Source organism: Pan troglodytes, chromosome X (genome assembly GCF_028858775.2).
Source record: "Pan troglodytes isolate AG18354 chromosome X, NHGRI_mPanTro3-v2.0_pri, whole genome shotgun sequence".
NCBI classification, from domain to species: Eukaryota; Metazoa; Chordata; class Mammalia; order Primates; family Hominidae; genus Pan; species Pan troglodytes.
In genome coordinates this window covers 74,466,148-74,489,699 of record NC_072421.2, presented here as the reverse complement: position 1 = coordinate 74,489,699, position 23,552 = coordinate 74,466,148, and the positions used below count along the sequence as shown (strand labels likewise).

At 38.8% G+C, this 23,552-nt stretch overlaps 1 long non-coding RNA gene across 1 annotated transcript in view; it reads left to right on the top strand.

Annotated features, from left to right (window-relative positions):
* The window catches only part of LOC107972704 (uncharacterized), a 354,895-nt gene extending 338,572 nt beyond the window's left edge, over window positions 1-16,323 (top strand). The window contains exon 3 of the long non-coding RNA XR_010154783.1: window positions 12,418-16,323. This is a non-coding gene — a long non-coding RNA (uncharacterized LOC107972704). The remainder of the gene's footprint in view (window positions 1-12,417) is intronic.
* The last annotated feature ends 7,229 nt before the right edge of the window (window positions 16,324-23,552 follow it).

Here is a 23,552-nt window from a genome sequence, read left to right as displayed (position 1 = left end):
CCATCTTGTCCGGTAATCAAGCCCTTTACTTTTATGTAATGTGTTTTTTTGATCTTCATCATTTTAAAGTCTGTTTTTTTTTAAATAAGAATGATAACACCTGCTTTTTTCTGTTTTCCACTTGCTTGGAAGTTTTTTCTCCATCCCCTTACTTAGTGTCATTGCATGTGAGATAGAACTCTTGAAAACAGCATACCATTGGGTCTTGCTTCTTTTTCTAACTTGCCACTCTGTTTCTTTTAATTGGATCATTTAACCTGCTTACACTTAAGGATAGTATTGATATGTGCAGATTTGTTCTTGGCATCATATTAGCTGGTGATTCTGCTGTTAATACTTGTGTTTGTATTTTGAAGTTCTTAAAGTGAATTTTTCAACTCCATCAGATCAGTTTGGTTCTTTTTAAAAATGGCCCTTTTGTTTTTCATTTTCTGTATCATTTTATTGTATTACTTAGAATCCTTGAGTTGGGTTTCTACTTTCTCTTGAGTCTTGGTGACGTTAATTCCTTTACATATTCTAAATTCTACTTCTGTCATTTCACCTATTTCAGCCAGGTTAAGAAACATTGCTGGGGAATTTGTGTGATCATTTGGTGGTAAGAAAACACTCTGGCTTTTTAAATTGCCATAGTTCTTGCACTGATTCTTTCTCATTTTTGTGTGCTGCTGTTTATTCAGTCTTTGTTGTTGTGTTCCTTTGTATGAGTTTTTTTCTTTGCTTTTATCTTCTTTGATGCCATTGGGTGTTTAATTGCGGTGTAAAAGGGGAATTAAGTGAACTGGCTTTATTTATGGAATACTTTACAGGGTCATGGCTTACCTCTGCATTCTTGGGCTGCATACTTCAACTCTGTGGGGCTGTTATCAGGCCCCTGGATGTTCTTTGGCCCTTTGAATTTAGCAAACTGCAGTACTGGAGGGGCCAAGGTGTTCCCAGTTTCCACTGGCCACAATACTCTGATGGATAGTTCTGGCTAAAGTGTTCCCTCAGGTAGTAGCTGGTGGATCCATGCTCATTCATATATTCCAGTAGCAGTAGCAGTGTGGCAGGTTGCATGCTCATCAGCTGGGTTGGGGTAGTGGTGGGCATGGTGGGACAGTCTCTGTGCAGACATTTGCAGCAGTAGCAATGATGGCATGGCAGGGGATTATGGTTGCTGACATCTATGGCAGTGTCAGCATGAGAGAGGCACTGGTGTGTGTGAACCTCGTGTCCTTCATGTGCACATTCATGCTAGCAGTAGGGGTGGTGCAGAGTGGGTGCCTGGGCCACTGACATCCATGTGTGCATTTGCATAGCAGAGTTGTCAGCTTGAGCATGGAGGCTGACTAGCATAGGGCTGGTTGCCTCCTTGTTCATGTCCATGACACAGTCAACAACAGCACAGGGTGGTAGCTAAAAAAGTGGCTTTAAAAAATATTGCATCCACATGGAAAAGAAAAAAAACAAAGGTTTTTGCTGGTGATGAATGATATGGTTTGGATATTTGTATCCTCAAAATTTCATGTTGAAATGTAACTCCCAGTGTTGGAGATGGGGCCTGGTGAGAAGTGTTTCAGGCATGGGGCTGGATTTCTTATGAATGTCTTGGTGCTGTGCTCATGGTAGTGAGTGAATGTGTTCACTTCAGAGCTGGTCATTTAAAGGATTCTGAATCTTTCTCCTTTCCCCCATGCTTACTGTATAACCATGTGACATGCCAGCTCCCAATTTGACTTTTGATTGTATGCTCCCTGAAGCTTTCACCAGAAGCAGATGCAGGCACTATTCTTCTTGGACAGCCTGCAGAGCTGTGAGCCAAATAAACCTCTTTTGTAAATAAATTGCCCAGCCTCAGGTATTTCTTTGTAGCAATACAAAACATAGTAACACAGAAAATCAGTACTTAGAAGTGTTGTGCTAGTATAAAGAAAGTTAAAAATGTAAAAGTAGTTTTGGAACTGGGTAACAGGCAAGGTTCAGAAGAGGTTGGAGGGTTCAGAAGAAGTCAGGGAGATGAGGGAATGTTGGAGCTTCTTAGAGACTGGTTAAGGGGTTGTGATTAAAAATGTTAATAAAAATATGAACAGTGAAGTCCAGGTTGATGAGGTCTCAGATGGAGATGAGGAGGTTCTTGTGAACCAAAGTAAAGGTCAGCCATGGCATGCCTTAGCATCAACAACAAACAACGGCTGTATTGTGTTCATGCCCTAAGGATCAATGGAAGTTGGAATCTAAGAATGACAATCTAGGGTATTTTGTGAAAGAAATTTCTAAGCAGCAAAGCATTCAAGATGTGGTCTGGCTGTTTCTAACATCCTATAGTCAGATCCAGGAGCAAATAAATTACTTAAAGTTGAAATTTATAACTAAAATGCAAACATAAAAGCTTGGAAAATTAAAAAGAAACCATTAAAGTTTGGAAAATTTGCAGCCTGACCATGTAGTTGAAAAAGAAAGAACATTTTATTATTATTGTTATTATTATTATTATTATTATCATTGTTATTATTATACTTTAAGTTTTAGGGTACATGTGCACAATGTGCAGGTTAGTTACATATGTATACATGTGCCATGCTGGTGTGCTGCACCCATTAACTCTTCATTTAGCATTAGGTATATCTCCTAATGCTATCCCTCCACCCTCCCCCCACCCCACAACAGTCCCCAGAGTGTGATGTTCCCCTTCCTGTGTCCACATGTTCTCATTGTTCAATTCTCATCTATAAGTGAGAACATGCAGTGTTTGGTTTTTTGTCCTTGTGATAGTTTACTGAGAATGATGATTTCCAATTTCATCCATGTCCCTACAAAGGACATGAACTCATCATTTTTTGTGGCTGCATAGTATTTCATGGTGTATATGTGTCACACTTTCTTAATCCAGTCTATCATTATTGGACATTTGGGTTGGTTCCAAGTCTTTGCTACTGTGAATAGTGCCACAATAAACATACGTGTGCATGTGTCTTTATAGCAGCATGATTTATAGTTCTTTGGGTATATATCCAGTAATGGGATGGCTGGGTCAAATGGTATTTCTAGTTCTAGATCCCTGAGGAATTGCCACACTGACTTCCACAATGGTTGAACTAGTTTATAGTCCCACCAACAGTATAAAAGTGTTCTATTTCTCCACATCTTCTCCAGAACCTGTTGTTTCCTCACAAGAAAGAACATTTTTAAGAGAGGAATACAAACGGGCTGTGGAGCAATAACTTTCTAGAGAGATTCATGTGACTAAAATGGATAAAAGTGCTAATAGCCAAGACTATGGATAAAAGACCTTGAAGGCATTTTAGAAAACTTTTAGACAGCTCCTCCCATCACAGGCCAATAGGCCTAGAGTTAAAGAATAATACAGGCACGAAGCCCAACACCCTGAGGCTGCCTTGTACAGCCTCAGGACACTGCTTGGTGCATCCACGCCACTTCGGCTCTATCTGTGGCTCAAAGAACCCCAGATAGAGCTCAGGCCACCATTCCAGAAAGAGCAAATTCAAGCGTTGGTGGTTTCCATGTACTATTAAACCTGAAGGTGTACAGTATGCAAGAGTGAAGGAAGCTTGGTAGATTTCACCTAGATTTCAGAGGATGTGTTGGAAAGCCTGGGTGCACAGGAAGAAACACAGACAGCAGCAGGAGTGGAACCCTTGATCAGAGCCTCTATTAGGTCAGTGTAGAGGTGAAATGTGGAGTTGGAGGCCTCACAAAGAATCCCCATTGGGTCACTGCCTAATGGGACTATGAGAAAGTGACAACCACCATCCAGATCACAGAATGGTAGAGCCAACAAAAACTTACACCCTGAGCCTGGAAAAGCTGCAAGCACTTAACTCCAACCTGTGAGAGTAGTCGCAGGGGCTGCATCCTGCAAAATCACAGGGGTAGGGCTGCCCAAGGCCTTGGGATTGCACCTCTTATATGAGTGTGCCCAGAATGCAGAATCTGGCATCACAAATTTTGCTGAGGCTTTAAGGCTTAATGTCCATCCTGCTGGGTTTCAGATATTGTGGAGCCTGTTGCCCCTTTCTTTCGGCCAGTTTCTCTCTTTAGGAATTGGAATGTTTTCCCAATGCTTGTGCCACCATTGTATCTTGGATATAGATAACTTGTTTTTTATCTCACAGGATCATAAGTAGTAGAAGTGTGACTTGAGCCTCAAATTAGACTTTGGACTTTTGAGTTAATGCTGGAACAAATTAAGACTTTGGTAAACTATTGGGAAGGGATTATTGTATTTCATAATGTGAGAAGAGTATGAAATCTGGGGTGGGAGAACAGTGGCAGATATGGTTAGGATATTTGCCCCCTCCAAATCTTATGTTAAACTGTCATCCCCAAGATGGCCGAATAGGAACAGCTCCGGTCTACAGCTCCCAGCATGAGCGACGCAGAAGACGGGTGATTTCTGCATTTCCATCTGAGGTACCAGGTTCATCTAACTAGGGAGTGCCAGACAATGGTCACAGGACAGTGGGTGCAACGCACTGTGCATGAGCTGAAACATGGTGAGGCAATGCCTCACTCAGGAAGTGCAAGTGGTCAGGGAGTTCCCTTTCCCAGTCAAAGAAAGGGGTGACAGACGGCACCAGGAAAATCGGGTCACTCCCACCCCAATACTGTGCTTTTCTGATGGGCTTACAAAACGGCTCACCAGGAGATTATATCCCACACGAGGCTTGGAGGGTCCTATGCCCACGGAGTCTTGCTGATTGCTAGCACAGCAGTCTGAGATCAAACTGCAGGGCTGCAGTGAGACTGGGGGAGGGACGCCCCCATTGCCCAGGCTTGGTTACATAAACAAAGCAACCCGGAAGCTCGAACTGGGTGGAGCGCACCACAGCTCAAGGAGGCCTGCCTGCCTCTGTAGGCTTCACCTCTGGGGGCAGGGCAAAGACAAACAAAAAGACAGCAGTAACCTCTGCAGACTTAAATGTCCCTGTCTGACAGATTTGAAGAGAGCAGTGGTTCTCCCAGCAGGCAGCTGGAGATCTGAGAACGGGCAGACTGCCTCCTCAAGTGGGTCCCTGAACCCTGATCCCCGAGCAGCATAACTGGGAGCCACACACCAGTAGGGGCAGACTGACACTTCACACGGCCGGGTACTCCTCTGAGACAAAACTTCCAGAGGAACGATCAGACAGCAGCATTCGCGGTTCACGAAAATCCGCAGTTCTACAGCCACCGCTGCAGGTACCCAGGCAAACAGGGTCTGGAGTGGACCTCCAGCAAACTCCAACAGACCTGCAGCTGAGGGTTCTGTCGGTTAGAAGGAAAACTAACAAACAGAAATGACATCCACACCAAAAACCCATCTGTACATCACCATCATCAAAGACCAAAAGTAGATAAAACCACAAAGATGGGAAAAAAACAGAGCAGAAAAACTGGAAACTCTAAAAAGCAGAGCACCTCTCCTCCTCCAAAGGAACGCAGCTCCTCACCAGCAATGGAACAAAGCTGGACGGAGAATGACTTTGATGAGTTGAGAGAAGAAGGCTTCAGACGATCAAACTACCCCGAGCTACAGGAGGAAATTCAAACCAAAGGCAAAGAAGTTGAAAACTTTGAAAAAAAAATTTAGATGAATGTATAACTAGAATAACCAATACACAGAAGTGCTTAAAGGAGCTAATGGAGCTGAAAGCCAAGGCTCGAGAACTACGTGAAGAATGCAGAAGCATCAGGAGCAGATGCGATCAACTAGAAGAAAGGGTATCAGTGATAGAAGATGAAATGAATGAAATGAAGTGAGAAGGGAAGTTTAGAGAAAAAAGAATAAAAAGAAATGAAAAAAGCCTCCAAGAAATATGGGACTATGTGAAAAGACCAAATCTATGTCGGATTGGTGTACCTGAAAGTGATGGGGAGAATGGAACCAAGTTGGAAAACACTCTGCAGGATATTATCCAGGAGAACTTCCCCAATCTAGCAAGGCAGGCCAACATTCACATTCAGGAAATACAGAGAAAGCCACAAAAATACTCCTCGAGAAGAGCAACTCCAAGACACATAATTGTCAGATTCACCAAAGTTGAAATGAAGGAAAAAATGTTAAGGGCAGCCAGAGAGAAAGGTCGGGTTACCCACAAAGGGAAGCCCATGAGACTAACAGCGGATCTCTCGGCAGAAACTCTGCAAGCCAGAAAAGAGTGGGGGCCAATATTCAACATTCTTAAAGAAAAGAATTTTCAACCCAGAATTTCATATCCAGCCAAACTGAGCTTCATAAGTGAAGGAGAAATAAAATCCTTTACAGACAAGCAAATGCTGAGAGATTTGTCACCACCAAGCCTGCCCTAAAAGAGCTCCTGAAGGAAGCACTAAACATGGAAAGGAACAACAGGCACCAGCCACTGCAAAATCATGCCAAATAGTAAAGACCATTGAGGCTAGGAAGAAACTGCATCAACTAACGAGCAAAATAACCAGCTAACATCATAATGACAGTATCAAATTCACACATAACAATATTAACTTTAAATGTAAATGGACTAAATGCTCCAATTAAAAGATGCAGACTGGCAAATTGGATAAAGAGTCAAGACCCATCAGTGTGCTGTATTCAGGAAACCCATCTCACGTGCAGAGACACACATAGGCTCAAAATAAAGGGATGGAGGAAGATCTACTAAGCAAATGGAAAACAAAAAAAGGCAGTGGTTGCAATCCTAGTCTCGGATAAAACAGACTTTAAACCAACAAAGATCAAAAGAGACAAAGAAGGCCATTACATAATGGTAAAGGGATCAATTCAACAAGAAGAGCTAACTATCCTAACTATATATGCACCCAATACAGGAGCACCCAGATTCATAAAGCAAGTCCTCAGTGACCTACAAAGAGACTTAGACTCCCACACATTAACAATGGGAGACTTTAACAACCCACTGTCAACATTACACAGATCAATGAGACAGAAAGTTAACAAGGATACCTAGGAATTGACTCAGCTCTGCACCAAGCGGACCTAATAGACATCTACAGAACTCTCTACCCCAAATCAACAGAATATACATTTTTTTCAGCACCACACCACACCTATTCCAAAATTGACCACATAGTTGGAAGTAAAGCTCTCCTCAGCAAATGGAAAAGATCAGAAATTATAACAAACTGTCTCTCAGACCACAGTGCAATCAAACTAGAACTCAGGATTAAGAAACTCACTCAAAACCTCTCAACTACATGGAAACTGAACAACCTGCTCCTGAATGACTACTGGGTACAAAACGAAATGAAGGCAGAAACAAAGATGTTCTTTGAAACCAATGAGAACAAAGACACAACACAACAGAATCTCTGGGACACATTCAAAGCAGTGTGTAAAGGAAAATTTGCAGCACTAAATGCCCACAAGAGAAAGCAGGAAAGATCCAAAATTGACACCCTAACATTACAATTAAAATAACTAGAAAAGCAAGAGCAAACATATTCAAAAGCTAGCAGAAGGCAAGAAATAACTAAAATCAGAGCAGAACTGAAGGAAATAGAGACACAAAAAACCCTTCAAAAAATTAATGAATCCAGGAGACAGTTTTTTGAAAGGATCAACAAAATTGATAGACCGCTAGCAAGACTAATAAAGAAGAAAAGAGAGAAGAATCAAATGGATGCAATAAAAAAAGGTAAAGGGGATATAACCACTGATCCCACAGAAATACAAACTACAATCATAGAATACTACAAGCACCTCTATGTAAGTAAACTAGGAAATCTAGAAGAAATGGATAAATTCCTCGCCACATACACCCTCCCAAGACTAAACCAGGAAGAAGTTGACTCTCTGAATAGACCAATAACAGGCTCTGAAATTGTGGCAATGATCAATAGCTTACCAACCAAAAAGAGTACAGGACCAGATGGATTCAAAGCCAAATTCTACCAGAGGTACAAGGAGGAGCTGGTACCATTCCTTCTGAAACTATTCCAATCAATAGAAAAAGAGGGAATCCTCCCTAACTCGTTTTATGAGGCCAGCATCATCCTGATACCAAAGCTGGGCAGAGACACAAGCAAAAAAGATAATTTTAGGCCAATATCCTTGATGAACACTGATGCAAAAATCCTCAATAAAATACTGGCAAACCGAATCCAGCAGCACGTCAAAAACCTTATCCACCATGATCAAGTGGGCTTCATCCCTGGAATGCAAGGCTGGTTCAACATACGCAAATCAATAAATGTAATCCAGCATATAAACAGAACCAAAGACAAAAACCACATGATTATCTCAATAGATGAAGAAAAGGCCTTTAGCAAAATTCAACAACCCTTCATGCTAAAAACTCTCAATAAATTAGGTATTGATGGGACGTATCTCAAAATAAGAGCTATCTATGACAAATCCACAGCCAATATCATACTGAATGGCCAAAAACTGGAAGCATTCCCTTTGAAAACTGGCACAAGACACGGATGCCCTCTCTCACCACTCCTATTCAACAAAGTGTTGGAAGTTCTGGCCAGGGCAATGAGGCAGGAGAAGGAAATAAAGGGTATTCAATTATGAAAAGAGGAAGTCAAATTGTCCCTGTTTGCAGATGACATGATTGTATATCTAGAAAACTCCATCATCTCAGCCCCAAATCTCCTTCAGCTGATAAGCAACTTCAGCAAAGTCTCAGGATACAAAACCAATGTACAAAAATCAGAAGCATTCTTATACACCAATAACAGACAAACAGAGAGCCAAATCATGAGTGAACTCCCATTCACCATTGCTTCAAAGAGAATAAAATACCTAGGAATCCAACTTACAAGGGACGTGAATGACCTATTCAAGGAGAAGTTCAAACCACTGCTCAATGAAATTAAAGAGGATATAAACAAATATAAAACATTCCATGCTCATGGGCAGGAAGAATCAATATCATGAAAGTGGCCATACTGCCCAAGATAATTTATATATTCAATGCCATCCCCATGAAGCTACCAATGACTTTCTTCACAGAATTGGAAGAAACTACTTTAAAGTTCAAATGGAACCAAAAAAGGGCCTGAATCACTAAGTCAATCCTAAGCCAAAAGAACAAAGCTGGAGGCATCACGCTACCTGACTTCAAACTATACTACAAAACAGCATGGTACTGGTACCAAAACAGATATGTACATCAATGGAACAGAACAGAGCCCTCAGAAATAACACTGCATATCTACAACTATCTGATCTTTGACAAACCTGAGAAAAACAAGAAATGGGGAAAGATTCCCTATTTAATAAATGGTACTGGGAAAACTGGCTAGCCATGTGGAGAAAGCTGAAACTGGATCCCTTCCTTACTCCTTATACCAAAATTAATTCAAGATGGGTTAAAGACTTAAACGTTAGAGATAAAAGCATAAAAACTTTAGAAGAAAACCTAGGCATTACCATTCAGGACATAGGCACAGGCAACGACTTCATGTCTAAAACACCAAAAGCAATGGCAACAAAAGCCAAAATTGACAAATGGGATCTGATTAAACTAAACAGCTTCTGCACAGCAAAAGAAACTACCTTCAGAGTGAACAGGCAACCTACAAAATGGGAGAAAATTTTCTCAACCTACTCATCTGACAAAGGGCTAATATCCAGAATCTACAATGAACTCAAACAAATTTAGAAGAAAAAAACAAACAACCCCATCAAAAAGTGGGCAAAGGAGATGAACAGACACTTCTCAAAAGAAGACATTTATGTAGCCAAAAAACACATGAATAAATGCTCACCATCACTGGCCATCAGGGAGATGCAAATCAAAACCACAATTTGATAGCATCTCACACCAGTTAGAATGACAATCATTAAAAAGTCAGGAAACAACAGGTGCTGGAGAGGATGTGGAGAATAGGAACACATTTACACTGTTGGTGGGACTGTAAACTAGTTCAACCTTTTTGAAAGTCAGTGTGGCGATTCCTCAGGGATCTAGGACTAGAAATACCATTTGACCCAGCCATCCCATTACTGGGTATATACCCAAAGGACTATAAATCATGCTGCTATAAAGACACATGCACACGTATGTTTATTGTGGCACTATTCACAATAGCAAAGACTTGGAACCAACCCAAATGTCCAACAACGATAGATTGGATTAAGAAAATGTGGCACATAAACACCATGGAATACTATGCAGTCATAAAAAATGATGAGTTCATCTTTGTAGGGACATGGATGAAATTGGAAATCAGCATTCTCTGTAAACTATTGCAAGGACAAATAACCAAACACCGCACGTTCTCACTCATAGGTGGGAATTGAACAATGAGAACACATGGACACAGGAAGGGGAACATCACACTCTGGGGACTGTTGTGGGGTGGGTGGAGGCGGGATGGATAGCATTAGGAGATATACCTAATGCTAATTGATGAGTTAATGGGTGCAGCACACCAGCATGGCACATGTATACATATGTAACTAACCTGCACATTGTGCAAATGTACCCTAAAACTTAAAGTATAATAATAATAAAATAAAATAAAATAAAAATGTTGTTACAGTTATTATTTTTGATTAGCTCATTATTTAATCTTTCTAGTTAGGATAGGAGTAGTTTACATAACACAGTTACAGTGTTATATTTTGAGTTTTTTAAAAATTTCTGTGTATTTACTATTAGCAGCAAGTTATGTACCCTCAGGTGATAATTTATTGCTCACTCATGTTTTTTTCTTTCTGATTGAAGTATTCCCTGTGACATTTCTGTTAGCCAGGTATGGTGTTGATAAGATCCCTTAGACTTTGTTTGTCTGGGAAGGTCTTTGTTTCTCCTTCATGTTTGAAGGATATTTTTGCTAGATATACTATTCTAGGGTAAATGTTTTTCCCTTTAGCACTTTAAAAATATCATGCCACTCTCTCCTGTCCCGAAAGGTTTCCACTGAAAAGTCTTAGGTCAGATGTATTGGAGTTCCATTTTATGTTATATGTCTCTTTTCCTGCTTTCAGGATCCTGTCTTTATTTTCGACCTTTGGTAGTTCAATTATTAAATGATTTGAGGCAGTCTTCGTTGGGTTAAATCTGCTTGGTGTTCTATAAACTTCTTATATTTGAATATCAATATCTTTCTCCAGGTTTAGGACATTCTCTGTTATTATATTTTTGAATAAACTTTCTACTCCCGTCTCTTTATCTCCTCTTTAAGACTAACAACTCTTCTAGCAACTCTTAGAATCACCCTTTTGCAGCTATTTTCTAGATCCTCTAGGCATGCTTCATTGTTTTTTATTCTTTTTTCTTTTGTTTCTCTGACTGTGCATTCTCAAATAGCCTGTCTTCAATCTCACTAATTCTTTCTTTGGCTTGATGAATTCTGCTAATAAAGGACTATGATGCATTCTTCAGTATGCCAATTACATTTTTTCAGTTCCAGAATTTCTGCTTGATTCTTTTAAATTATTTCAATTTATTTACTAAGTTTATCTGATAGAATTCTGCATTCCTTTTCTGTGTTATCTTGAATTTCTTTGAGGTTCCTCTACACAGCTACTTGGAATTCTTTGAAATGTAACATATCTCTGTTTCTCCAAGATTGGCCCCTTGTGCCTTATTTATTTCATTTGGTGAGGTCATGTTTTCCAGGTTGGTGTTGTTAGTAGATGTTCTTCAGTGTCCAGACATTGAAGAGTTAGGTATTTATTGTAGTCTTCACTGACTGAACTTATTGTACCTTTCTTTCTTGGGAAGGATTTCCAGATATTTAAAATAATTTGGGTGCTGTGATCTAAGTTGTTTCTGCTTTAGGGGACATCCAAACCCAGTAATGCTGTGGTTCTTCCAGACTCTGAGATTACCCCTTTGATGGTCTTGGACAAGATCTGGGCAAGTTCTCTGGATTATAAGGCAGTGATCTTTGTTCTTTTCTTTTGCTTTCTCTCAAGCAGAGTCTTTGTCTCTGCTCTGAGCTGCCTGATGCCACAACTATGACTGCACTGGGTGAGACCTGAAGCAAACACAGCATTAGGTCTAATTCAAGGCCTTCTGTAACCACTCCTTGGCTGCTGCCTAGGTTTACTCAAGGCCCTGGAGCTTACAATCAGCAAGTGGGAATGCAAGTCACACCTGTTTTATTCTCTTCAAGGTGGTGAGGTCTCTCAGCCTTCAGATGGGTTCAGAGGTGCTGTCCAGGATTCAGGGTCTTGCAAAGAGATACGTAAATAGAATGCTCCACAATATGTGAAGATATTAGTGTCCCTTGTGAATACTCAACAAAGACTGACATGAGCAGAGGAGGATTTGAATTATCAGGTAAATAAAATGAAACATTCTGTGGATGTCAGTCAGGCTTCATCACAAGGAACTCCTCTTATTTTCCAATGGAATCATGAACAAAGTTGACATGTTGGCAGGGATGGATGTTATTGATGGATTTGTAATGTATCAACTGTGCTGAGCCAAACTACATTTCCTGGAATTTCATTTATTGTATTTTTCCATTTAGGATGGGCCGCAAAGGAGATTCTTCCAAGATTTCAGAAGTTGGAAGGGAAGCAGAATCCATTTGATAACACAAACACATTATTGCTTATCTGTTGACTCAACTTGGGATGAAGAAGCAGTTGAGCCAGTTGTGTGTGTAGAGCTCAAGGACAAAGGTCCTTAGCTTCTGCAGAATACTATCATCACCAAGCTCACAGGCTTCTAGAGCAGACATGTGCTTCAGTCCATTCTGTGGGCTTCCAGCTTCTACTCTTGGAGTTCCATCCTTTTTTATGATATTACCTTTCTAACTGCATATGCTGTGGACTTCAAGCACTTGAATCAGATGTAGAGACATTATATGGACTGCTTGAGTAGCCCCCACAACTGTGTAAGCCAAATCCCTGTAACAAGTATTTATCCATCCATCCATTCATCTGTCTGTCTATCTATCAATCTATTGATCTATCTAGCTATATTAGTCCATTCTTGCACTCTATAAAGCGCTACACAAGACTGGATACTTTATAAAGAAAAGAGGTTTAATTGACTCATAGGTCCACAGGATGTATAGAAGGCATGGCTGGGGAAGCCTCAGGAAATGTACAGTCATAGCTGAAGGTGAAGAAGAAGCAAGACATGTCTTCACAAGGCCAACAGGAGAGAGACAGTGAGTGAAAGGGGAAGTGCTACACACTTTCAAACAACCAGATCTCATGAGAACTCTGTCATGAGACTGCACTAGGGGGATGGTGCTAAACCATTAGAAACCAGCCCCATGATTCAGTCACCCCCCACCATGCCCTACCTCCAACAATTGGGATCACAATACAACATGAGATTTTGGTAGGGACACAGACAAACCATATCACTATGTATCTATCTTTCACTGGTTCTACTTCTCAGGCTGGACACTGACTGATATAGGAGTTATTCTGAAGCCAGGCCCTTTCCTCTGTGTACTGTCCTTTTTTTGTTCTGGGCCTGCCTTCACCCCCTCATTTCCCCAGTGACCATAGCCAGTAGGTGTATTAATCATGGTTTCAAAAATTGCCTATATTTTATGATGCTTTGACCTTTTGGGGCCTTGATGGATGAGGAGAGACTTCCCTTCCCAGGGCTAGCTAATTCCTAGAGATAGAAAACAACTGCCATCTGAGCACACCTGTCATATGCAAACAAACCAACCCAGAGCCCATGCCTGCTAACTATCTAATTTATTGAGTCACTATCCTCCTGTCTTAGTATTATCCCAGGACCAGGCACTAGGCAACCAGGGGTAGTACCTACAGCTCTGAGCCTACTGACATTGTTTAAACTACTCAATCCTAAGTTACTTCCCTTGAACTGCCTTGTCTTTGCCATGGAAGCCACAACATAGTCCTGTACCTGTGCTTTCCCCTGGCTGCTTCTGCCTCCTAATAGACCCTCGTGCTTCCTCATGTGGCTCTGTGAGGAGCATCGTCCCCTCTTTTCTTGGGAATTGTAAGTAATAAATTCCTCTTGCCAAGGTGGTTTTCTCTGTCTGTCATCTTACCATGCCTGATTAAGACAAATCCTGGGTAAATTTTAAAACAATAGGAAAAAATTGTCATTAAAATGGAAAATAATCCACACAGACAGGAGATCTTTATGACACTCAAATGATACCGTCTACTAGGGTGATACTGTCTACTAGGCATAGTTTGTTAACTAATTTTCTAGTCATGTATGAAGAGAATGACTTACCTGGTAATTTCTTTAATCAGCTAATCAGAGGTGATCCTCCACCAGAAATGTGAATGCTTGAGGGAAAGATTGAAATGAACATAAATTCTTAGAACTATATTTTTGAGAGAGGTAAAAAATTATGGTTATATGAGTATTTCCAAAGATAGCAATTAAGTTGCAAAAATCATATTGAAAATGATGATATTCAAACAAGTACTTAACCCTTACATGTTTTGGTCTCCATGGCTATAGTGGCAGAACTTGTACCCCATTGTTGTATTGATGATGTCATCTGACGTGTAACAGGCATTGGAAGAGTTGTCCTTATGGGTTTAGTGTCTATTCAGCTCAGTGTGGAGAAAAAAATGTTTTTTTAGGAAACTGTGCTTATTTTCTTTCCTCTCACAATTGGATGATAAAACCAAGTTTTACAATTCAGAGAAGAATGACTTATTTCTCGAAATCTAGATTCGGAATACTTCATCTTCAACTGTGTTTATACAAAGTATTTCCTTTATGTAATCTGATATGCACACTGGAAAAGAATTAAATACTGTCAACCAAGATGGAGAAAATGAATGTACATTTGGAACAACGACATTTTTGCAGTCAATGGAAGGACGCCAGTACTTAGACCATGTTCAACTCAAGCAGAAATATTCAGAGGAAGCTGGTATCATTAAGGGACTAAGAGAAATGGGAAAATTGGATATAGTGTGGAAAAGAAATCTAGGTGAAATGGCAATGCTACAGACAATCCAATTTTTAAGAGAGTCTCCAGGTTATGAAAATATGAGGCTGTCTTTGGAGATAATCCCAGATTCTGTAACTAGAAGAGCCTTTTCACATTACCTGCAAAACAACAAACTGCAGTGATAGGAAAATGAAATTGATTTTGAATATGTGTGATACAGATTCTATTCATTGTTATGGAAGTTCAGGAAGGTATCTTGGAAAGCTGCCTTCATGTTCATCTCTCTGCTTTACCTAAACACTACTATTTTTAAAACTAGGCCTGCAAATTGTCTCTGGGATACAGCTAACAGACAAATTACTACAGAAAACATATGACTATGATAATGTTGCAAATGTCTGTGTAATACCTTCCAATGTTAAAATGAAAAGCTGAAGTTATGCTTTCTAGGAAGTTTTACAGAAAATCTTTTCATACTTTTGTCAGCAGCAAAATGATCAACTAAGAGCAAGTACAAAGGCTAATTATTTTAATTTACTTCCTTTGAGATTTTGAGTGCCTTTGAAAATTAAACATTTGCTGATTTTTTAAAAATCTGATATTTTCATGTTATGTGAAGTACTTTCTAATTCCTTATATAATTTATTGTCTATTCCCTAATTTTTATAACTTTGTTAATATTATTACGGATGGTCATTGGATTTTTTTCCTTTTAGAATGATTATAACTGCTTTTCATAAATGCATACAGCATTTGACCCTTCCTGTTTCAGTGAAGCAGTAATAGAAAACATAACATATTAGTCTACGGCCATACAACCCTGAAGATGCCCAATCTTGTCTGATCTCAGAAGCTAAGCAGGGTCAGGCCTGGTTAGTATTTGGAGGGGAGAAAATATAAAATATCAGACATATTTTGATAATTTAATGTAAATAATTACTATAGTTTATTTGATAAGATTTCAACATGATTTTGTTTATTTTCCCCTCCCCTCTCAGTCAACAGTTAACTATGGCAGTGCTTCATATAATCGAGGATGGCCTTTATTATTTAAACTTGCTGACATTTGCTACCTTGGAAAAAACGTGACCTTTTCTAATGGCATTCTATATTATTGGGGCTGGAGAATTGCATTTATGCAACACACTGACCTGGCTTCTTCTCATTTACTTCTCTGGTAAAATTCTATGAACTGAGGAGTTGGTTTATTTTCATTAGTTGTTATTTTTGCAGGGACCCTTATGAAAACTACTTGAATCACACAGTTGGTTCTTAAAAATTAGCATAATGCATACTTTTACTTTTATTCAAAGCTAGAAATCAGACTTATTTAAAAAAAACTAAAAACATGCCGCTTTCTTTCCTAAGGTAAATTTAGTAGGTTCATACATGTTGGTATAAGGTCTGAAACTCTAAACCACAATGGTTACCTAAACAGCAAGTGGAAGAACAAGGATTTGCTCTCACCTCTGTCTTTCACAAAGTTCTGAGGTCCTAATCATAAATAAAACTGCATCTGAAGAAGTGTGTAATGGAGTTGTTTTACTGCTTTCTTTAAACAAGTTATTCTTCAATCCTTCATTCACAAATTAATTTTTCTTTAGAAAAATAAGCCATTTTAGATATCAGCTAATTACTGACTTTTGAGCATGCAAGATTTATCACCTTCAATGATGATGTTTTCCTTAAGCTTCTGCCCTTTCACATTGCTTTTCTTTTAAAATTTAAGCATTGACTTCTTAGTGTAGAAGCAATTCATGAATGCATTATCTATGAAAATAACAGAAGTTGCATGCTTCTTTCAATTGTTTCTCTAAGGCCAGGAATGGTAATGAAGCTCCAGTTAATATTATAGCTCTGAGTTACTGCATTATACTCTCTCTAGCTTTCCTGACTCACTTGCAACATTTTGGACATAATTTCTTTATCAATTGTGACCCTATTCTTTCTTTTATCTTGAGAACCTGACAGATAAACACACAGACACACACACACACACCAAGCACAAATACATTCCCCACATGTCCATAATAGACCTACATGTTTGTATGTTAGACTTAACTTTGCAAATGATCATAGTTATGGTTTGAATGTGTGTATTCCCCTCAAATTCATATGTTGGAAACTAAGACCCAATGTAATAGTAATAGAAGGGTGCACCCTCCAGCTGAGTTTACACAGAAGCAGGATCACTGGGCCAGAAGCTCTAGCAAGTGTTGCTTACCTGGCTACCAGCGGTGGGAGTTCACTGGGTCACCTGCCCTGCTGTCTGGCTGTATCCCAGAACAACAGGAGGAGGCTGTGTCCTCCAGCCAAATTCACATGGAATCAGGTTAAGAAAGTTTTCTTAACAATCCTAGTTTGTTGAATATTTCTATTATGAAATAGTGTATGGTATTCTCAAATGCTTTTCATGTATCTCTTAAAATGATCATGAATTTCCCCCTTTATTCTATTAATATGCTGCATTGCATTGATTGAGATTCAGTTGTTATTTTATAGAATTAACCAGTGAAGCCATCGTCTGATAGGTTTTTCTTTTTGGAAGTTCTTTTAATACTATTATTAGCTCAGTCTTTTTACTTGTTATAGATTCATTTAGACTTTCTATTTATCTTGGGTCAGTTTTGTAGTTTATGCCTTTCTAGGAATGTGTCCATTTAATAAGTCAATCAAGTTTCTGTTATTTAGTGAATCAACTTTGTGATCTAGTAGGACAACTAGCCTTTTGGTCTATAATTGTTTATAATATTCATTGATTATACATTTTAGTAATTTTTCTTCCCATATTTTCATCAATCTAGCTGAAAGTTTATTAATTTTGTGGCTATTTTCAATTAAACAGCTACAGCATTTGTTGATTTTGTATTCTTTGCTTTACATATTTGCACTAAAAATTTTATTTATTTCTTCCTATTTCATTTGGGTTTAGCTTGCCCTTTTCTCTAGTCTTCAAAGGATACAGTTAAGTTATTCATTCAAAATCTTTCTTCTTTTTAAATATAGACATCTGCACAAGATAGGGATGCCCTCACTCCTATTCAACATAGTGTTGGAAGTTCTGGCCAGGGCAATTAGGCAGGAGAAGGAAATAAAGGGTATTCGATTGGGAAAAGAGGGAGTCAAATTGTTCCTGTTTACAGATGACATGATTGTATATCTAGAAAACCCCATTGTCTCAGCCCAAAATCTCCTTAAGCTGATAGGCAACCTCAGCAAATTATCAGGATACAAAATCAATGTGCAAAAATCACAAGCATTCTTATACACCAATAACAGACAGAGAGCCAAATCATGAGTGAACTCCCATTCACAATTGCTTCAAAGAGAATAAAATACCTAGGAATCTAACTTACAAGGGATGTGAAGGACCTCTTCAAGGAGAACTACAAACCACTGCTCAATGAAATAAAAGAGGATACAAACAAATGGAAGAACATTCCATGCTCATGGGTAGGAAGAATCAATATCATGAAAATGGCCATACTGCCCAAGGTAATTGATAGATTCAATGCCATCCCCATCAAGCTACCAATGACTTTCTTCACAGAATTGGAAAAAACTACTTAAAAGTTCATATGGAACCAAAAAAGAGCCTGTATTGCCAAGTCAATCCTAAGCCAAAAGAACAAAGCTGGACACTTCACGCTACCTGACTTCAAACTATACTACAAGGCTACAGTAACCAAAACAGCATGGTACTGGTACCAAAACAGAGATATAGACAAATGGAATAGAACAGAGCCCTCAGAAATAATGCCACATATCTACAGCTATCTGATCTTTGACAGACCTGACAAAAACAAGAAATGGGGAAATGATACCCTATTTAATAAATGGTGCTGGGAAAACTGGCTAGCTATATGTAGAAAGCTGAAACTGGATCCCTTCCATACACCTTATACAAAAATTAATTCAAAATGGATTAAAGACTTAAATGTTAGACCTAAAACCAGAAAAACCCTAGAAGAAAACCGAGGCAATACCATTCAGGACACAGGTATGGGCAAGGACTTCATGTCTAAAATACCAAAAGCAATGGCAACAAAAGCCTAAATTGACAAATGGGATCTAATTAAACTAAAGAGCTTCTGCACAGCAAAAGAACCCACCATCAGAGTGAACAGGCAAACTCCAGAATGGGATAAAATTGTTGCAATATACTCATCTGACAAAAGGCTAATATCCAGAATCTACAATGAACTCAAACAAATTTACAAGGAAAAAACAACCTCATCAACAAGTGGGCGAAGGATATGAACAGACACTTCTCAAAAGAAGACATTTATGCAGCCAAAAAACACATGAAAAAATGCTCATCATCACTGGTCAACAGACAAATGCAAATCAAAACCACAATGAGATACCATCTCACACCAGTTAGAATGGGGATCATTACAAAGTCAGGAAACAACAGGTGCTGGAGAGGATGTGGAGAAATAGGAACACTTTTACACTGTTGGTGGGACTGTAAACTAGTTCAACCATTGTGGAAGTCAGTGTGGCGATTCCTCAGGGATCTAGAACTAGAAATACCATTTGACCCAGCCATCCCATTACTGGGTATATACCCACAGGATTATAAAATATGCTGCTATGAAGACACATGCACACGCATATTTATTGCGGCACTATTCACAATAGCAAAGACTTGGAACCAACCCAAGTGGCTATCTATGATAGACTGGGAGGGATAGCATTAGGAGATATACCTAATGTTAAATGATGAATTAATGGGTGCAGCACACCAACATGGCACATGCATACATATGTAACAAACCTGAACGTTGTGCACATGTACCCTAATACTTAAAGTATAATAAAAAAACAAAGTTGCGTTCAGATAAAAATAAATAAATAAATATAGACATTTGAAATTATAGATTTTCTTCTGAGCAGTGCTTTAGTTGCATCTCATTAGTTTTTGCATGATGTGTCTTCATTTTTATACAAAGCGGGAAAGATCTACATTTGACACACTAACACCACAATAAAAGAACTAGAGAAGCAAGAGCAAACAAATTCAGAAGCTGGCAGAAGACAAGAGATAACTAAGATTGTAGCAGAACTGAAGGAGATAGAGACATGAAAAACCCTTCAGAAAATCAACGAATCCAGGAGCTTGTTGTTTGAAAAGATTGACAAAATAGATAGACTGCTAGCCAGATTCATAAAGAGGAAAAGAGAGAAGAATCAAATAGACACAATAAAAAATGAAAAAGGGGTGGTCACCACTGATCTGACAAAAATACAAACTGCCATTGGAGAATACTATAAACAAATCTATGCAATTAAACTAGAAAATCTTCTCAGCTAACTATCGCAAGGACAGAAAAACCAAACACCGTGTGTTCTCACTCATAGATGGGAATTCAAAAATGAGAACACTTGGACACAGGAAGGGGAATATCACACACTGGGGCCTGTTGTGGGGTGGGGGGAGGGGGGAAGGATAGCATTAGGAGGTATACCTAATGTAAATGACGAGTTAAGGGGTGCAGCACACCATCATGGCACATGTACACATATGTAACAAACCTGCACGTTGTGCACATGCACCCTAGAACTTAAAGTGTAATATATATATATATATATATATATATATAAAATAAAAAATAGACTAGAAAATCTAGAAGAAATGGCTAAATTCCTGGACACACACACTCTCTCAAGACTAAACCAGGTTCCAAGTCTTTGCTATTGTGAATAGTGCCACAATAAACATACGTGTGCATGTGTCTTTATAGCAGCAGGATTTATAATCCTTTGGGTATATACCCAGTAATGAGATGGCTGGGTCAAATGGTATTTCTAGTTCAAGATCCCTGAGGAATCGCCACACTGACTTCCACAATGGTTGAACTAGTTTACAGTCCCACCAACGTGTAAAAGTGTTCCTATTTCTCCACATCCTCTCCAGCCAAATGTCCAACAATGATACACTGGATTAAGAAAATGTGACCCATATACACCATGGAATACAATGCAGCCATAAAAAATGATGAGTTCGTGTCCTTTGTAGGGACATGGATGAAGCTGGAAACCAACATTCTCAGCAAACTATCTCAATGACAAAAAAACAAACACTGCATGTTCTCACTCATAGGTGGGAATTGACCAACGAGAACACATGGACACAGGAAAGGGAACATCACACACCGGGGCCTGTGGTGGGGTGGGGGGAGGGGGGAAGGATAGCATTAGGAGGTATAACTAATGTAAATGACGAGTTAAGGGGTGCAGCACACCATCATGGCACATGTACACATATGTAACAAACCTGCACGTTGTGCACATGTACCCTAGAACTTAAAGTGTAATAAATAAATATATATATATATATATATAAAATAAAAAATAGACTAGAAAATCTAGAAGAAATGGCTAAATTCCTGGACACACACACTCTCTCAAGACTAAACCAGGTTCCAAGTCTTTGCTATTGTGAATAGTGCCGCAATAAACATACGTGTGCATGTGTCTTTATAGCAGCAGGATTTATAATCCTTTGGGTATATACCCAGTAATGAGATGGCTGGGTCAAATGGTATTTCTAGTTCAAGATCCCTGAGGAATCGCCACACTGACTTCCACAATGGTTGAACTAGTTTACAGTCCCACCAACGTGTAAAAGTGTTCCTATTTCTCCACATCCTCTCCAGCCAAATGTCCAACAATGATACACTGGATTAAGAAAATGTGACCCATATACACCATGGAATACAATGCAGCCATAAAATATGATGAGTTCATGTCCTTTGTAGGGACATGGATGAAGCTGGAAACCAACATTCTCAGCAAACTATCTCAATGACAAAAAAACAAACACTGCATGTTCTCACTCATAGGTGGGAATTGACCAACGAGAACACATGGACACAGGAAAGGGAACATCACACACCGGGGCCTGTTGTGGGGTGGGGGGAGGGGGGAGGGATAGCATTAGGAGATATACCTAATGTAAGTGACGAGTTGATGGGTGCAGCACACCAACATGGCACATGTATACATATGTAACTAACCTGCACATTGTGAACACATACCCTAAAACTTAGAGTATGATAATAAAAAAAGAAAACAACAACAACAAAAAGACTAAACCAGGAAGAAGTCGAATCCCTCAATAGACCAATAATAAGTTCTGAAATCGAGGCAGTAATTGGTAACCTACCATCCAAAAAAAGTCCAGGACCAGACGGATTCACAGCCAAATTCTACCAGAGGTACAAAGACGGGCTGTTACCATTTTTTTCTGAAATTATTCCAAGCAATAGAGAAAGAAGGCCAACCTCACCCTGATAACAACACCTGGTGTTTTCTAATCTTCTTTCTGATTTCTTCTTTAAAATGTTGATTAATTAAAAGTGTAATTTTTCAATGTTACATATTTGTGGATTTCCTATTATTTATTTTGTTATTTATTTCTAATTTTATTCCATTGTGGTCGGAGAACTGACTTTGTATAATTTCATTCGTCCAAAATATGTTGAGCTGTGTTTTAAGGCCTAATATATCATTTATCCTGGAGAATGTTTTATGTGCACTTGAGAAGAACATGTATTCTTTTGTGGTTCAGTTGGTTGGTCTATGAATTTCTGTTATGTCTTATTGCTTTTTAGTATTTTTATGTCCTCTATTTCCATTTTGCAATTTCGTGTACTTGTTTAATCTATTATTGTAAGTGGGATATTATAAGTATTCATCTGTTATTAGAGAACTGTATATTTGTCCCTTCAACTCTGTCAATGTTTTTCTTTATATGTTTTGGAGCTCTCTTGTTAGGTGTTTTGGGTTTAGATTGTTTTTCTTATTTTAATTTCTTAAGGTACAAATTTAGATTATTGATGTGAGATCTTCCTGTTTAGATATAGACATATAAACTACAAATTTTCTTTGAGCATTTCTTTACCTGCAGCCCAAAAGATTTTATACGTTGTGTTTTCATTTTTATTTATCTCAAAATATTTTCTAATTTTCCTTGTAATTTCTTTATTCCCCCTTTGAATTTTAAGAGTTTTCTTTAATTTCTACATATTTTTGGATTTCTCATTTTTTAAATCAATTTGTAGTTTCATTCCATTATAATTGGACAATTTACTTTGCATAAGTTCAGTAATTTTAATTTTTTGAGGCTTGTTTTATGGCCTAGAACATGATCTATCCTGGAGAATGTTCCATAGTACTTCAGAAGAATGTGTAGTCTGCTGTTATTGGTTAAAGTGTTCTATACATGTCTGTTAGGTTTAGTTGACTTATAGTGTTGTTCACGACTACTATTTTCTTTTTGCTATTGTTTCAATGCTTGTTCCCTTCAAAATTCATGTGGAAATTTAATTGTAATTGTGGCAATATTGAGAGGTGGAACTTTTAGAGGTGTTTAGGTCATAAGGGCTCTACCCTCATGAAGGTACTAATGCCATTATCACAGGAATGGGTTTGCTATTGCAGAAGTGGGCTTGCCTCCATCTTGCTCTTTCTCTTGCTCTGTCTTTCCCTTCTTCCTTCTCCCATGATGTGATGCAGCACAAAGGTCCTAGCCAGATGCCAGTGTCTCAGTCTTTGATGCTCCAGGCTCCAGAACTGTGAGCCAATAAATTTCTGTTTATTATAAATTGCCTATCATATGATATTTTGTTACAGCAGTGCTATATAGACTGAGACAAAAAATGATGCCAGAGAATGCAGTGTTGCTATATCAAATACCTGAATATGTGGAAGTGGCTTTGGGACTGGGTAATGAGTAGAGAATGGAA